General features: G+C 32.8%; 1 long non-coding RNA gene across 1 annotated transcript in view; it reads right to left on the reverse strand.

The window, feature by feature from the left end:
- The window catches only part of LOC111419020 (uncharacterized), a 191,864-nt gene extending 175,459 nt beyond the window's left edge, over nt 1-16,405 (reverse strand). The window contains exon 1 of the long non-coding RNA XR_011642387.1: nt 16,134-16,405. This is a non-coding gene — a long non-coding RNA (uncharacterized lncRNA). The remainder of the gene's footprint in view (nt 1-16,133) is intronic.
- Between the last annotated feature and the right edge of the window lie 2,661 nt (nt 16,406-19,066).

Consider the following 19,066-nt stretch of genomic DNA (forward strand, 5'->3'; position numbering starts at 1 on the left):
GTCATCTATCATTATCTTCCTTGATATCATGCCTCACTCAACATCTTCCTAATCATCTATCAACATCCTCGAATATACCTGTAAATATTATTTCTGATATTTCTCAATATCGTCACTCATATCTTCCAATTAATTCCTGTCTTCCTCAACATTATCTCCAACATTCCTCACAATCGTATGTGATATTTCCAATGTGAATTTTTTCGTTAATTGTACTTATAATTTTTCGAAGAGATTTTTAAAGGAAGTCACTTTGTAACAATTACAAAAGAAATACGTCAATTAATCCACCTTTTCCTCTCCCTCCCTTATTTGTTCTTTACGTTTCAACATCACGGTCCAAAGGCGGCGTCAGTGGCGGCGTCTTGACGCTGAAAACGCCGTCGCCACCACCACCACCACCGCCACCCCCGGTATTGATTATACTTCACGAGAGGCACACAGTTTGTTTGCAACGGGGAACACACGACACGGCCGCTTCTTTATTATTATACATGAAGGGGACGAGGTGGGAGACGAAGGGGGATCTTGAAAACGGGGCATGGAAAAAGGGGGTTGAAAACGTGGGTGAATGGGTGGTTTCGCGGAGGTGGAGGTGCCGTTCGCCTCGCAGCCATGTCGATATGTAATAAGGACTCCTTTATTACCTAACAAAAGATATCAAATTGAAATATACCGGAGGTACGCGACCCAAAACCAACCCCCCACCCGGATCCCTCACTTTCCGGGGGTGCATGGTGGATGGTGGGAGACCTTGTGTACGTCTTGCACGGGTTTATTACAGAGAACGACGAGGGAAATTGGAAATAAGGAGTAAGGTTGCATGGGAAAATTTATTCGTGAAATAACAGCACTGGGTTTTGTGTGTTTTGTTTTTTTTTTGCATTTTCTTTACTTTTAATATGAAAGAAAGAAAGAAAGAATTTTCTCGGGGAAGTAATTTTAGTTGTGTGCATTTAAAGCTAATATTTACATCGAATGTTTCACCTTGCAATTAAAACATCATCTTTACTTCCTATTTTAATGGTAATCATTGATTAAAATAAAATCATAATTTTATTATATAATTCGTATAAATCTTTGGGAATCCCCCAGGATCAATTTGATCAAGTCCTGATACGTCTTAAATAACCCCAAATTTTTCGGGTAATTATATCCTTGGACCATTGGAAATCTCTTTTCAGATAAAACATATCTCAGACGCCATCAAAATCTTAAAAATACCTGGATGTCAGAAAATCCTTATGAAATCCTGAATCTAGAAATCTATAAATAACTCGGGAAATTATCTAAGAACTTCAAAAACCTAATGATTTACGAATTGTTGTATAATTTTTGTATCACAAAAAAGCTGATTATAGCAAAATTAAATCAGATTAAGAATTTTTGGAACCGTGTTGAACAATTTTATGGATGACATTTTATTCCATGAATTCCTGATTCTGAGTGATAATGAATTTTTATGCTGCTTTTATGACTTACGCTTAATATCTAGAAGCTAATTATTGCAGAATTTGTCAATTTCATGCACAACATTTCCTTTCATAAGGTTCAGCGTTTGACAATCTATAATCTAATATATATTTTAAGATTTAGGTGATTGGTGATCAATATCTATGAAGTGATCTTAGCAGGATTGAATCTGATAATGCATAATGATTTTTGGAATCGTTATTATCAATTTTTATGGACAACATTTCCTTCCATGAGTTTCAGCTTTTGAGTTACAATCGATTTTTGTAATAAAAACGGTATATTTCAAAATTTAAGTGATTGATGATCAATATCTATGAAGTGATCTTAGCAGGATTGAATCTGATAATGAATAATGATTTTTGGAATCGTTATTATCAATTTTTATGGACAACATTTCCTTCCATGAGTTTCAGCGTTTAAGTTACAACCGATTTTTGTAATAAAAACGGTATATTTTAAGATTTAGGTGATTGGTGATCAATATCTATGAAGTGATCTTAGCAGGATTGAATCTGATAATGCATAATGATTTTTGGAATCGTTATTATCAATTTTTATGGACAACATTTCCTTCCATGAGTTTCAGCTTTTGAGTTACAATCGATTTTAGTAATAAAAACGGTATACTTTAAGATTTAGGCGATTTATGATCAATATCTATAAAGTGATCTTAGCAAGATTGAATCTGATTATGAATAATGATTTTTGGAATCGTTATGATCAATTTTCATGGACAACATTTGCTTCCATGAGTTTTAACTTTTGAGTTACAATCGATTTTTGTAATAAAAACAGTATATTTTAAGGTTTTGGTGATTTATGATCAATATCTATGAAGTGATCATAACAGGATTGAATCTGATTATGAATAATGGTTTTTGGAATCCTTATGATCAATTTTCATGCATAACATTTCCTTCCATGAGTTTCAGCTTTTGAGTTACAATCGATTTTTTATAACAAAGACGGCACATTTTAAAATTTGACGAATTATGCTCAATATCTAGTAACTGATCTTAACAGAATAGAATTTGATCATGAATGATAACTTTTCGAATCATTATGACCAACTTTTATGGATGGCATTTAATTCCATCGGTTTCACGTAGTAAGTTGGAAAGCATTTTAATGGCAAAGTTAGTAAATTTTGACACATTAAGAATTTTTGTTTAAATGTCTAGAAGCTGATTATTGCAGAATTGAATCTGATTATGAATAATGATTTTTGGAAGTGTTATGATCAATTTCCATGCACAACATTTCCTTCCATGAGTTTCAGCTTTTAAGTTACAATCGATTTTTATAACAAAAACGGCACAATTTAAGATTTGGCGAATTATGCCCAATATCTAGTAACTGATCTTAACAGAATAGAATTTAATTATAAATGATAACTTTTGGAATCATTATGACCAACTTTTACGGATAGCGTTTTATTCCATCGCTTTTATGTTGTAAGTTACAATGAATTTTAATGATAAAGTTAGTAAATTTTGACACTTTGAAGATTTTTTTTAAATAAATAGAAGCTGATTATTGCAAAATTGAACCTGATTATAAATAATGATTTTTGGAATTATTATGATCAATTTTCGTGGACAACATTTCTTTCCATGAGTTTTGGCTTTTGAGTTACAATCGATTTTTGTAATAAAAACGGTGTATTTTAAGATTTCGGCGATTTATGATCAATATCTATGAAGTGATCTTAGCAGGATTGAATTTGATTATAAATAATTATTTTTGGAATCGTTATGATCAATTTTTATGGATAACATTTCCTTCCATGAGTTTTAGCTTTTAAGTTACAATCGATTTTTATAACAAAAACGGCACAATTTAAGATTTGGTGAATTATGCCCAATATCTAGTAACTGATCTTAACAGAATAGAATTTAATTATAAATGATAACTTTTGGAACCATTATGACCAACTTTTATGGATGGCGTTTTATTCCATCGGTTTTATGTTGTAAGTTACAATGAATTTTAATGATAAAGTTAGTAAATTTTGACACTGAAGAGTTTTTTTAAAAATAAATAGAAGCTGATTATTGTAGAATTGAACCTGATTATAAATAATGATTTTTGGAATCATTATGATCAATTTTTATGGATAACATTTCCTTCCATGAGTTTCAGCTTTTAAGTTACAATCGATTTTTGTAATAAAACGGTATATTTTGAGTTTTAGGCGATTTATGCTCAATATCTAGTATCTGATCTTAATAGAATAAAATTTGAGTTGAAAGATAACTTCTGGAATCGTTATGACTAACTTTTATGGATGACGTTTTGTTCCATCGGTTTCATGTTGTAAGTTAGAATGAATTGTAATGATAAAGTTAATAAATTTTGACACTATTAGGATTTTTGTTTAAATATATAGAAGTTGATTATTACAGAATTGAATCTGATTATAAATAATGATTTTTGAAAGTGTTATGATCAATTTTCATGGACAACATTTGCTTCCATGAGTTTCAGCATTTGAGTTACAATCGACTTTTGTAATAAAAACGGTATATTTTAAGGTTTTGGTGATTTATGATCAATATCTATGAAGTGATCATAACAGGATTGAATCTGATTATGAATAATGGTTTTTGGAATCTTTATGATCAATTTTCATGGATAAGATTTCCTTCCATGAGTTTCAGCATTTGAGTTACAATCGATTTTTTATAACAAAGACGGCACATTTTAAGATTTGACGAATTATGTTCCATATCTTGTAACTAATCTTAACAGAATAAAATTTAAGTATGAATAATAACTTCTGAAATCGTTATGACCAACTTTTATGGATGACGTTTTATTCCATCGGTTTTAAGGATTTTTCTTTAAATATCTAGAAGCTAATTATTGCAGAATTGAACCTGATTATAAATAATGATTTTTGGAAGTGTTATGATCAATTTTCATGCACAACATTTCCTTCCATGAGTTTTAGCTTGTGAGTTACAATCGATGTTTGTAATAAAACGGTATATTTTGAGTTTTAGGCGATTTATGCTCAATATCTAGTATCTGATTTTAACAGAATAAAATTTGAGTTAAATGATAACTTCTGGAATCATTATGACCAACTTTTATGGATGACGTTTTATTCCATCGGTTTTAGGTTGTAAGTTAGAATGAATTTTAATGATAAAAGTTAGTAAATTTTGACACTTTGAGGATTTTTCTTTAAATATCTAGAAGCTGATTATTGCAGAATTGAATCTGATTATAAATAACGATTTTTGAAATCGTTATGATCAATTTTGATGGACAACATTTCGTTTCATGCGCTTCAGCTTTTGCGTTACAATCAATTTTTGCAATAAAAACGGTATATGTTAAGATTTTGGCGATTTCTGATCAATATCTATGGAGAGATCTTAGTAGGAAGGATTTTTGGAATCATATCATCAAGATCATGATCATACTAGAATTTTATTAATGTTAATAACAGGAACCCCAAGCACATCAAAAATAGATAAACTCTTTTAACGAACAATTAAAAATTTACAGTTTTGTTCCTGCTTTATATGCAATAATGTTATTACAAAATGTTCTTATTTTAATAAATAATAAACAGGTATCATTTATTTGCAAATGAAATCAATTTGAAAACCATTTTAAAACGTTATTTTTCTCGATTCCTTAACACCGACAAAAAAAATCGTTTCTTATTTGCTCTGTTCCAGGCGAAAAGTAATTTCATCAGAAAACCTCCGCATCCAAAAGAGACCTAAAGCGAGATAAAAAGTATCTCGGAGAAAGAGTAAGAAAGATGAAAAAGAGGCTTCTACCCAAATGGAGATTTACATCCCCACATGGCGCAAGGGGGAAACGTGTGCCTCTCCTTGGGGGAAAAAGTATAAGACGAAGGACGTAAGGGGGAAGTATTGATCTAAAAGCGCGGCTCCGAAAGAAGAAAAAACGTTCCATTCTTTTGCCTTATACTCTATATATATACGTATACGAAGAGGAGGCGATTCGGTCGCTTCCCTGCTGCAATTTCATGGAGAAACTGCCACGTAACGTAAAGTCGTGAGGATTACGTTTCCGTGCGCGCGGGGGGGACGCCGTCGCCGGGTGGTTTTTGGGGGGCGGATGCGAACGGGCGTTTCCGCCCCGCCGCCTCCATGCACGCTCGATAAAGTCCGAAGGAAGGGTGGATAGAATTTTTAAAGTGCATTAGAGCGAATTCCAATGTATGTATGTGAAGACGAAGAAAACGATTTAAAGAGAAAGTTTGTCCAAGAGATAAAATTTCAATTCCATCCAAGAAAAAAAAAACGAAATCGTTACTTTTACAGTTAAAAAATAAATTGACCATAAGCTGTCAATCTAAATAAAAAGAAATTGTAAAATTGACATTCCCGTCCAATTACCGCCCATGAGAAAAATGTACGCCCTCCAGCATTCGCCCTCGAAGACCATCGGTATCGGTCCCTCTCCCTAATAAACGTAATCGAAAAATAATGAACGTAAAACGTGAAATTTTCGGTATGGACATCGTCTCTCCTAATGAGGTCCTTAACATCCCAAACCTCCCCCTCGACAAACGGCATCAAGACTTTTACCACCCTCGACGTGTACTCGCTGGATGCGCCAGCTCGTTTCGTTTCCGCGAAAAAGATTTTTATTTACCTCCCAATCAAAAACTAATACAAAAATTTCACAAAAGAAATTCTGACCATCGTGATTTTAAATACCGAAATAAATGATACCTTAACATTCAATATTTACCCAAAAAAAAAAAAAGAAAAGAAGTTTGGAACGATAAAAATAATGATGTAAGAAGTAATCAGCGCCATATTTCATCAAGAGGCGTACCCCGTCTCCGTTAACGTTGGTGAAAAAGGGCCGCTGCCAAAGTCAGCCTGATTGATATCGTAATTGATCGCAAGCGGTTACGTAAGACTGATTAGCGCTTCTCGAAAATATCACTTAGTAGATGGCGTTGGGGCGAAGAAGAACCCCCCAAACTCACAACCCCGTTTGATAAATGACGGACATCTTTCCGTCGTCTAAGAAAAGTGATACTGGAGGAGAAGAAACAGACATGGTTTAACGAAAAAAATGTTATAAAAAGAAAATTGCTTTTTTTTTTTAAATATAATGCTTAAACCTAGAAAGCTAAACTGTTCAAACGTTACGTTAAAGCTAAACTATTGTAAAATTTACGACTAGAAAAAAAAATGTTATAAAAAATACTTCTACAGGGTGTTTCGGTGACTCGGGGAACAAATGTAACCACATATACTAGAGTGAAAATGATGACGATTCATGTAAAAAATATTAGTAAAAGTCCTCAAATTTCGAAGATACAGGCCATCAAAGTTATGAAATTTTAACACATTTGTCTAAATATCTTAAACACTATTTATGGTGAAATTAATGTGCTGAAAGTTGGTACAGTATAAATATCAAAAAAATATCACGTAAAACCATTTTGTAATTTATAAGTTGGATCGGTCCGCGGGAACAATGCTATACAGGCTGTTCCTAAAATTTGTTTGCTCAGAACTTTTTTATTCGATCGTAACCCTACATTTATTTTTACAGTTTCTAATAGAAAATTTATTTTAGAAACTTTTATTACTCTTAGATAATATTGATGAAAATCGCCGTTTTCGTGTTAAATGCAAAAATGTTAGTGTTTCAATAACACTAAAACAAAAAATCTAAGTCGGCCATGACAAGTGCAAATCGAACTGAGCCGTCATAAATATTATGTATAGTTCGTTTTTTTTCTATAATACTTGTCAATGTAAATTATTTAGGGTTTCTGTTGGTATTATCTAGGACCCTTATAAAATTTATGTTGTTTTCATGGTTTTTAGTAACATTTTCAGTAACTATTTAGTTGAGGTTAAAATACTAATACATTTTTAGGTAAATACGATTTTCACGAAGTACATATTTGTTGTAAAAACGTGCTACAAAGTAATTAATAGAATAAAATACCTTTTCTAGGTAAATAAATGGCAAATAAACACCCCACAACACTTTTTATGCACCTTTTCTTTTTGAATAACGAAAGCTCAAACGTCAATGTGACATATTTACTTCAAAACATGATAAAACAAAACTCCCTGTTAATTTTGCCAACTTTACAACAATTTGACAGGTATTATAGAAAAAAAATGAACTGTATGTAACATTTCCAAGTGTAGATTAGGTAAACCCCTTTTTAATTTGTTTTAGTTGATTTAATAAAAGATAATACAAAACAATAAATTTAATTTTAACGACAACGCTAACAGGAAAAATAAAACAAATACATAAAATAACAAGACAAGTAATAAAAAATACTATAGGAAATGTTCAAAAAGACCACATGTCCCTTCTGGTATTTAACGGAACGTCACTAAGAACTCGTCCAATCCTTCCAAATGTTGATGGTATGTAGGGCCATCAAGTCTTGACGGCAAGAAAACGGGACCAACAATGACATCCCCCACAATCCCAGCCCAAACATTGAGAGAAAATCTCCATTGAGATTTCCAAGTTTTGAAAACATTTTGGATTTTCTTCAGCCCAACTATGTAAATTCCTTAAATTAATTATTCCATCTTTGGAAAAAGTAGATTCATCGGTGAAAAGTATTTTTTCTAAAAACTGATTATCAATTTGTATTTTCTGTTGCATTTTCTGACAATATTCCAATCTAATTGGATAATCGGTAAGCTGTACTTCCTGAACCTTACAGCAGTGAAATGGGTAAAGCTTTTGACGTCCCAAATCGCCTAGCCATGTCCGAAGTACTATTTTCTTCTGCATGTTCTAAAATTAACTCTTCCAATTGAGGAGTTCGAACAGATCTAGGATTGCCGTTGTTCAGAAAGATATGTTTTAGTGATCCATTTTCTCTTAATCGGGCTTCAATTCGAGAAAACGTTTTTCTGTTGGTGGTTCTACGATTCGGGAATTTTTGCCGATAACGGAATTTCCAAGACATTCACCCAATGTTAAAAGCATATCGGTTTGTTCTCCAAACGCGTAATTTTCCATTTCGAATACTACAAGGTTTTTAGTATTTGTTTAAACGAGTAAGCGTGTTTACAACTGTCAATGAATTCGTTTGTTAATTGTCATGGCAGACTTAGACTTTTTTTTTAGTGTTATTGAAATGGGAGCCTACCATTTTTGCATTTACCACTAAAACGGCGATTTTTATCAATATTATCTAAGAGTGATAAAAGCTTCTAAAATAAATTTTCTATTAGAAACTGCAAAAATAAATGTAGGGTTACGATCGAACAAAAAAGTTCTGAGCAAACAAATTTTAGGGACTCCCTGTATAGCATGGTTGCCGCCGCCCGATCAAAGTCAAAATTGGTTCAATGATTTTGCTTGATATTTGTTTACCCTGTACCAAATTTCAACGCACTACCATAAATGGTATTGAAAATATTTAGAAAAATGTGTTAAAATTTTTGAACTTTGATGGCCCATATCTTGGAGACTTTTATAATAAATTTTTATCACCAATCGTCATCATTTTTGCTCTAGTATATGAGGTTAATTTTATTCCCCGAGTCCCCGGAACACCCTGTATATAGATACAAATTTTGACATTAATGAACACAAGTCAAAATATATCATAATTCATCAATCAATTCTTTGTGGTAGGTTTTGAAGAAGGTCATGGTCCCCCGAAACTTTCAAGATATCCACAACAGATTGCTAGAATTTGCTGGTCAAAGTTGAGTACTGTAATCGCTGTTGAAACCATGGCTCAATAAGGCTGTGGTGTATTTGCATGGCAAATTTTCATCTTAAAACCGGTTTCCACTTTTCACAACATTAGTAACGTAAATGATATATGCATTCACAAGTACAATGTTCAGAATTCCATACAATACGCACAAAAGTCACCGTTTAGTCTTGGAAACGGCCAAAGCCGAATGATTTTAGTTCTAGATAGTGTTAGTTTTAGTTTTATTTGTTACTCAACGCCAGATTGTTCTATAATATATCTTTATTGAACTGACACACTAGACTTAGAACTAGAAACATTCGCGTTTAGCTGTCTTGAGAGACGAACGAAAAATCATTAAAAAGTTTTTGGACATTTCTGGATATCTTTAAAAATCTTCTGGTAATTTTTATCACGGTCTAAAAAGCATTTAAACAGTATTTGATAATTATAGAGACCATTAGAAAGCTTTTGGACATCTTTAAGCTGTATATCTTTATTGAACTCGTATTTTTTACGATAATTTAGCTTTCTAGGGTTAATGTAATGTAATACTGCTGTATGAAAAGGATGTAATTTTTTATGAAAGTGTATCGTTAATAATAAATGGTATTGATAAAATCACAAAATCAATTGCTGTTTTACTTCTCCTTTATAAAACTCAAATAACAAAATTATAATTTAAAAAATTTTAACTAAAACTGTTTTTACTCCCATCTAATCCGAACCTAAGTAAAGAGCAAAATTGCAAATAGCAATTTGCAAAATACGTTTAAAATAGATCATTTCAAGAATTTAAACATGTGCAAAGAAAAGAGAAACACAAGGAAAGGTTTCTTCCATTTGACTGGAAAACGATGTCTTGGAAAATGGAGCTCCAGATTTCTTACTGCTTATTGCTAACAAATTAGTAAGGAACAAAACATCGTTGTAATACAGCAAAAACACCAACGTCCTAATACTTATACAGGGTGATTATCAACCTATACGCATAAACTTGGGGATTTATTCCTTATGACAAATAATGACTAATAGGTGAAAAAAATTGTAGCAAAACTTTTTTAGTTTCCTAGATATCCGTGAAATTTACTTTCAATGAAGAATACATAAAATTTTTTAAAATAACCTCATAGCAAGTGTTCTAAGTTATTTCCCATATTTTGTATTTTCCTATAAATGTGATGGAGCACCATCTTGAAGACACACATTCACAGAAAATCTTTGTTGAAAATGTGTAATATGCCCAATAATGTGTGTTGTGGACATTGTGAATATAGTTTCGTGTGAAAATTGCCTCGTAACTAAAACGTTATTAATAATATTTGGGTTCAACTGATGCTGATGTAGTCCACTGGTAGTAGGACTTGTGTACACATTGCACGTGATATGGATGGAGTTGGTTGTACCTCAATATTCACCAAATTGTGGATTGTGATACCCCATGTTGCTCTGCAAGTATGCTAGTACTTAGGCCAGGCTGCTCTTTGACGACATTCTAAATCTCCTCCTCGACATTAACAATATGTAAAGGTCTAACTGCTCCTCCATTTTACCCAAGCCTCGGCCGAATATTGCCATTTTCCCTACCACGTTGCATCACACGTAAAAAGGATTCACGTGTCGGATGATATCTCTCTAGAAACTTTCTGCATAGAGACGAGAATTTTGCCGTGATTCTCCGTATGCCAGTCCCATGTCCATAAGTTCTTCGTTAGATAGAGAAATTGTGCGCCATAAATTCTATAAGCTTTAAATGTTATTACACAATTTAAATGTGACAATGACACAAGCATACTAAAAAACAGTTGTTAAAATTACAATTGTTTACCACCATCGTAGTTTCAAGTAATCTATGTATTCTTAATTCGAAAGTCAATTTCAAGAATATCTACACAACTAAACAACTGTTGCTACAACTTTTGTCACCAGATAGTCATTATTTGTCATGAGGAATAAATCCCCAAGTTTATGCGTATAGGTTGAGAATCACCCTGTATTGAGTAAATTGACTTGTATGTCTTTATGATTCAAATAAGCACAATCCTGTTTAAGGTTTCAGAGTTAGACTTTGTTGTTTAATATGAGCATTATTGCCAAATGATAGTATCCAAAGATATTAGATACGCTATACAGCGTGTTCATAAAGCTTAGTTACTTTTGATGTTTTTCAAATGGCTTTTTCATAAGTTTTTTAAATGGAACACCCTGTATATTGTGTGCTGGTTGAATTGCCCATCAAGTTACCTTTAATTAATAATAAGTATGTCATATATCTAACTTTAGTAGTTTTCCTGACATTTAGAATTTAAAGAACAATGTGTAATAAAATACGCGTTATTATATTTAATATTATATTCTGTCTATGTTTATCAGTTTTTTTTGTTCTTCCTTTTATTATTTGAGTAATATTTTATAATGTAGAATAATTTTACTGCCATATACCAGATTTTAATATGACTTGGTACTTTATGAGATTTAAAAACATGTAAATAATGAAATATGAATTGTTCTGTCATATAATTTACGACTTTAGAGAAAATAAGGTGCACATATTAAGAGATACCTCAAGATCTTTTATACAGCGCATTAATACTTGTAGAAGAAAAAATGGACGGCATTTTGAACAACTTCCAAATATTAATTAAATTAATACTTACTTGTTGAGCAACGTTTAGTAATTGTTTATAGTTTGTTTATTTCCTTCAAATAAATTAGTAATTAAAAAAGGGATTTATTGTTCTGCCATTTAATTGTATGTTTTGTATTTTTATCACGTTTTGCTTATTTAATTATTAAAGTTTTTTCTTAAATTGTATTTTAATATAATATTACTGATTTACAAATGACAGACAAACAAAAAAGAAACAACAAAAAAAAGTGACAAGAAAAGGACAGAATATATTACATTCTGTCACTTTTTTAAGTACAATAATAACATTTTATTACACATTTTTCTTTAAATTCTATACATCAGGAAAACTATTAAAGTTAGACGTATGACATACTTATCATGATTGGATTCCATGATGGAACTTGATTTGCAATTCAACTAGCACAAAATATACAGGATGTTCCATTTAAAAAATTTGCAATTAATAGGAGCTGACTACAGCAAGCAAAAAATAAAATAAAAACAAAACAAGATAAAATAAACAAATAAAAGTTGCAAGATGGTTACAATAAAAAAAAAAAACGCAGGATTACAACTATGGCAATGCCATCGGCAAGCCCTCCAAGTCATTGAAATTATTTTTGAGGTATTCATCAATGCCATACAAACTTTTGAAACCAAGGTAGAGTCTTATTTTATATTTAAACTGTTTAGCATCAACGGCCCAGCATTTGGCAAAGCGCAAACCAGTCATGACTCTCAAGCATCTCCTTTGCATTCGAAAAACCTGGGCAGCATGAGCTGAGTGACCCCAACATAGAATGGCGTAGGGCACTTGTTGGTAAAAGTATCATCAAGAGTATCATTTATCAGATTTTTAATTGCAAAAATACATTTATTTAACTTGAGTACATTTATCCCACGTTACCTTGGAATCAAGTTTCACTCACTCTAAGATATTTAACCAGATGAGTGAGATTTAGAGCAATTTCCCGTAAAGCAAACGTCAATGACTCAGTCTTGGACGTATTCACCGAAAGATTATTAGATTCAAGCCAAGATAGAAGTCTTCGGGTCGCAGACGCAGCCTGATCAAGAGTATTGAAATTAGGGCGGGTATTTATAGTTTGCATAAAGTACAACCTCCGAGCTCTATGGCAGGCAGCTAGGCATGTCATTAATAAAAATCAAAACAGCAACGGACCATGTACAAATCCTTGTGGGATTCCGTATTTAACTGTAATTTTATTAGAAGTCTGCTTGTTGAAAGAAACATACTGAGTTCGAAAGGTAAGACTTAAACACTAGAATGTTGAGTTCGCTTTTATATTTAACAACAATAAAAGTCGAAACCTTGGTCAGATCAAAAACTGTATTACAGTCAGCAGGTTGTTTTCAAAGCGATTTCGTATGCATTGAGTTAAGGGGTGTATTACTGAAGTGGAACGACGAAAACCAAAATGAGAGGTGTTCCAAATCAACCAACTACGATTTAATGACAATTTCAAATATTTGATCAATTATGGGAATGATCGAAATAGGGCTGTAGAAAGTCTGAATGAAAGCAAGATTACTTCTTTACAAAGACTTTTCGCTCAATTAATCTTTCTTGCGAATCAACTCCAGGAAGAAAGCAAAACAAAGTTAAAGGGGTCGAGCAAAAAATAATGTTTTTCCAGAGTAAGTATATCCAACATACTTACTCTGGAGTATGTTGGAAGAAATGTAACTTTATAATAAGGACACCAAATCACATAATACCCCAAAGCTAACACCCAACCTAACCTCGAATCTAAAGAACTCAATTTTACAACAAACAAAGTGCAACACTCTTCAAAGTTCTAATCCCAAAGTACTCCAACCTAACTTATTCCCAAAGCAAGTCAATCCAAACCCTGAGCATGTAAAATCATCCCCCAAGCAACCATGTACAGCTCTCATACATTATCATTCCACTCCAATGCAAGCTAATTACACCCCAAAGCAGCTATAATCAAAAAGAACCCGACTCCAAAGCAAGTCAACACCGAAACAAACTGACATAGTCATAAAACAAATCAACCTCGAAGCAAACCCACTTCAAAGTAAACAAATCGAGTAGTTAGGTCGACAGTCAAGTCTTAGCAATAAAGCCAACGCTATTCAAAAAGAATGCAACTCAAAACAAGTCAACACATTTTCTTGTAGTTCAAACTAGACAACATAGGCTTAATGCAACATTATAATTTGACATTACAGTCAAACTTCGATATAACGGATTAATATGAAGAAGGCAGTTATAGCTCAATAAAAATATACAATAATTTAGTACTGAATAACAAATAAACTAGCATTAAATCTAACACTAGACCTACAACGAGAAACATTCCGTTTAGCCGTTCGCCTCTTAAGACGGCTAAATCTAAATATTTCTAGTTCTAGGTTTAATATTAGTTCTAGTGACAATGATAGGTAGCGCTAGTTAGCATAAGATATCACTATGTTGCATATTTTTATTGAACTAAAACTAGAACTAACACTAGACCTAGAACTAGAATCATTCGGGTTTAGCCGTCTTGAGAGACGTGCGGCTAAATCCGAATGTTTCTAGTTCTAGGTCTAGTATTAGTTCTAGTTTTGTACTAACAGCATCACTAGAACTAACACAAGACCTAGAACTAGAGTTAATTTTAGTTGTATACTAGAATTATCATTAAAAATGTTGATGTAGTTCAAACTAGACAGTGTGGGCTTAATTCTAAAGCAATCCAATCCAACCCAACCCTAAAGCAAATCAACCTAAGTCAATCCTAAAGCAAACCAACCCAATCCAATCCTAAGACAAACCAACTTAAACCCAATCAATTCGTTAAATGTAATAATTAAAAAATTAAAGTAAAGAAAGCGTAAATTATGGACTTATATGCATATTGATATATATAAAATATTGAAATACCTCTTGAAGCTGTTAAAAAGTCGAAACCGGTTGTTTCAATAATTCTATTTCAAATAAATATCATTTTCCCAAAATAAATTTCTTTTAACCACTAAACAAGTAATTTATTAGTGTTTAAATGGTTTTCCAATTCGTTTACATCCCCATATTTTAATAGACAATTAATATTAACCTAGTAAAAAAAGTTTTCCTCAAAGTTAATTTCGTAACACGACGTAGCCTCCCGTCGTTTAGAGCTCGTTTCGGGGAGTTTTACCGGTCGTCACTACTGCCCCCAGTCACGATATACAATTAGGACCGCCATTCGGCCACCAGGAACAACAAATTAACGTTCCTCCACCACCATCGTACTCCGTGAGTTCCGTTATTTCCATATGAAACGGGCAATCAGGCCGCCCCATGCAAATACGGCACGTACGCATCCAACCCACCTCGTAAATGGGCTTCCCCCACCCAACAGGAATGGCCACCATTAGCACTCTAATGTCTCCATAACTAACGGCATCAAATTTTTAATTATCTTGTTAAATAAATATATTCATTTCTAAATCGGCGAAAAAAGAGAATAATAATCAAAAATATGTTCAACGTAGTGGAAAGTTAATGAAATTAACTACAGTTTTGTGCTTTCACATTCTACATTTGTAGCTTCCTGGAATTTTCTAACCATAATTCATCATAACACAGATTTCTAATTTCACAAACGACGTTCCAATTTGAAAATTGGTTTCATTAAAATTATTAAAATATTTTAAGATTTTAATCACCTAGATTATTATGAACTCTTATCGCTTTTGAATTATTGTCTTCTTATTACTACGCCTCCGGGGGTTTTAAGAAAAAAAAATTATTAAGAGTTGAGATACAACTTCCCGAAGAACCCTATTGAGAGACAACGAGAACTCGCCATAAAAATAGCTCTCTACGCCTTAATGACTCAGTAAACGAGTCATTTAACGTCCATTCCAATTTTATGGCCATTAATCCTACGCGAAATTGTACGTTACGTTTACACTAAATTATTTTTATTATTCTTCTTTGAAAAGGGGACGAAAATTATGTGTTTATAAGGAATGTTTTTTAAAATTGTTGATAAAAAAACATTTTTTTTTAATAAAATTAATAATAAATACGGATTGATTTTGATTTAAAGAATTAAGCCATGAACTTGATTAAGGGATGAAATAATGTTATATATATATATTTATATATATATAATGTGGAAAGTGAGGTTGGTGCGCCATCTATTGAGCGAAAGCTACACCGTTATTATATAGCAGGTAATATAATCTGCAACTTTATAATTGCTGTAATGTGGTTGATGCCTAAACTTTCAGGGGTGGACAAACTTTGAGTTTGGATACATTCTAAAATTTGATTTCGGTATAAAAAATTAATTAAGTATATTTCCTTACCTGCCCACTATTCCAACGTCGCAAAATTTGATTTAAGTTGTCTTAAAGCTGGATTAGCCACAATGCTGATTCTTCCAATTTAATGCTATGCAGCTGACCTCGATTATTTCTGACAATCGACGATATCTTCCGTTCAAACCAGTATCTTCCGTGGATTAGACTCAGATGAGGTTGGGTTTGGAAACCAAATTTCTTGTTTGATCTTAATCATGGAGATTTTGAAAGCTCCTCTACCACAATTTTGAAGTCTTGAAGTGAATAAAATTTTTTTAAAGTTCTTGATAAATTTAAATCTAGAATTCGAATTAACAATGTGTGATAACTCGTTGCATCTCTACTACTTAGAATGTTATTACCATCATTTATTCCTTCATTGCGTGTAATTTATCCATTTGAATGCAATACTCTTGTTTGTAATTAAAGGATTCCAGAACTCGAAATTGATGATGTCATAACACGCACGTCTTATTAATCATAAGCTGTTCATTTATGATCTGAAATTGAAATTAAAAAATCATAGAGTTTGATAATGTATTAACTAGTACATTGATTTTGCGAAAATCACTGATTTGCCGCATTATTGCGATATTTGAACAGAAATGAAATAAGATATGATAACTTATTTAGGGCCGGTTGTACAATATAGCGATAAACTTCCCGACAGCGTTATCTGGCAGATAAGTTAGTTTGTACTGTATTACAATGTACGGATATTTTTGTCGGTGAGATTATCGGCAGGATAACTTATCGGGTACTCAGCGGTGCCGATAAGACACTTATCCGGCAGATATTTATGGTTACCAAGGTTTTTATATAAAAACTTTGTATGATTACTGCATAGGTTAACCTCTAACATTAAACGTTAACCTTATATGTACGATGTGTCAGTGAAAATTTTTTAAAACAATTTTTATTGTCAAAGTCATAATTCAAACTTCAAAGAAAGATGTTGGCGTTACCATTCTACGGCATATCAATCACTAGATATGGGGAAAAAGTACTACCAACCGACTCTTGTTTCGCTGATAGCAATCCTACCGACAAAAACAGTTTGTACAACAGCGAATATCTTTATCCTTCTGATAAGTTTATCGGGCGGATAGATATCAGGTAGATTTATCGGTATATTGTACAACCGGCCCTTAGATCAACATTCTATGCATGCCGGATGTCTCTCAAGACAGCTAAACCCGAAACTTTCTAGTTGTAGATCCAACATAATGATAACTTATACTAACTATCTACCACTGTCACTGCCGTTCGTCGCTTAAGACGGCTACACCTGAATGTTTCTAGTTCTAGGTTTTATGTTAATTTTTTTTTATTTATTCAATTATCCCAAAAAGATCCAGTACAGGATATAATTCAGCACAAGAAAAGTGTGATTACAAACAAAACAAAATTAATTAACTGAAAAATAAATAACAAAACATGACTAATTTGTAGATATAATGTTCTTGATATAATATATTGTAAACCGGCGCAGATTATCACAGTTTCTAACATTTTCCGATAACTCATTAAACCATAGAGCAGCTTGATATGTTATTTTTTTTCTACCAACATTTCTCACAGTGGGAAGAATATAGTATTAGCTGATTTGTTCTAATATTGTATTTTTGTATATCATTATTACATAGAAAAGAAATTGTTGTGTCACTGAGCAAGTCTGTTTGCAGAAGGCTGCTAGATTGATTAGGTGGGGTTGAATATGAGCATAATATATTTGATATTTCGTTTTGTTATTAAAGTACCGTGAGTTTCTCTTTAAATAGAAACTAATTTTACTTAATTTGCTCTTCAGTTAACTCAAAAGGTTAACTCACCATCAATTACCAGACTCAAATATTTTACAGTTTGCACTTCCGTTAAGGTAATATCACATATATTCAGTGATGGGCGCTGGGTAAATACCCGACGGGTAGGTATTTCTAAAATGGGTATTTACCCCGGCCCAGGGTAAATACCTAAACAGTGGGTATAAAAGTGATACCAGTAAAAATATATCAGATTCCAAAAAAAATCATTAGACGAATCTGTCGTAATTTAGATTAGATCAAGTTATTATGATTATTATCATCAAGCAGCCCTCTGCGTCCATTGTTGGACATAGACCTCCCCTATTCTGTTCCATTTGATTCTATTCTGTGCTGTCTGAATCCAATTGTTACTCGTTCTTTTGACGTCTATTTCGCCTGTTCGCTCGCGGCCTCCACTCAAGCAACCATTTTGTCCACTTGTCCAGTTCCAATTAAGCTTTGCCACAATGTTGACAATATCATTTACGCCAGTTCTTCTTCATAGGTAGTCCCTCAGAGTTACATCCAGGATCGATCTTTCCATCTATCTTTGCGTTACTTGGACCCTCCTGGCAGTGGCTACCGTTAATGTTAAAGTTTCTTGGCCTTTTCTCTTTAAGATGCCTCTAAGTTTCCCGTAGGCTGTCCATACAAGTGTGAGCCTTCTGTTTAGTTCGCTTGTTTGATTATCTCTCGATACACGAACCTCATAGCCAAGATATACATAGCTGTCAACCCTCTCAATCTCATTGTCCCCAATGTTGGTGTTAGAGCTGGGGACAAGATTTATCATAAATTTTGATTTCTCCTCGTTGATATTTCCTCCTTTAAGTCGTTCAGCATTAGTTTAATCTCTCCAAGGCTATCCGATATAAGAACTATATCGTCCGCGTAGCGCAAATTACTTAAGCATTTGCAATCAATGTTTATGCATTTTCGGGTCATCAACAATTTGGGTTCAACAGTGTATCGCCTTGTTTTACTCACAATCAGTACTTTAGTACTTCTACTCTCTTCAGTACTTTCATGCAATTTTACCGTCATTGTAGCATTCTTGTAGATGTTATAAATAAGTTTGGTATATCGATAATCGACTCTGCATTCTTGAAGTGTTTGCAAAACTGCCATCAACTC

This window comes from Onthophagus taurus, chromosome 1 (genome assembly GCF_036711975.1).
Source record: "Onthophagus taurus isolate NC chromosome 1, IU_Otau_3.0, whole genome shotgun sequence".
NCBI classification, from domain to species: domain Eukaryota; kingdom Metazoa; phylum Arthropoda; class Insecta; order Coleoptera; family Scarabaeidae; genus Onthophagus; species Onthophagus taurus.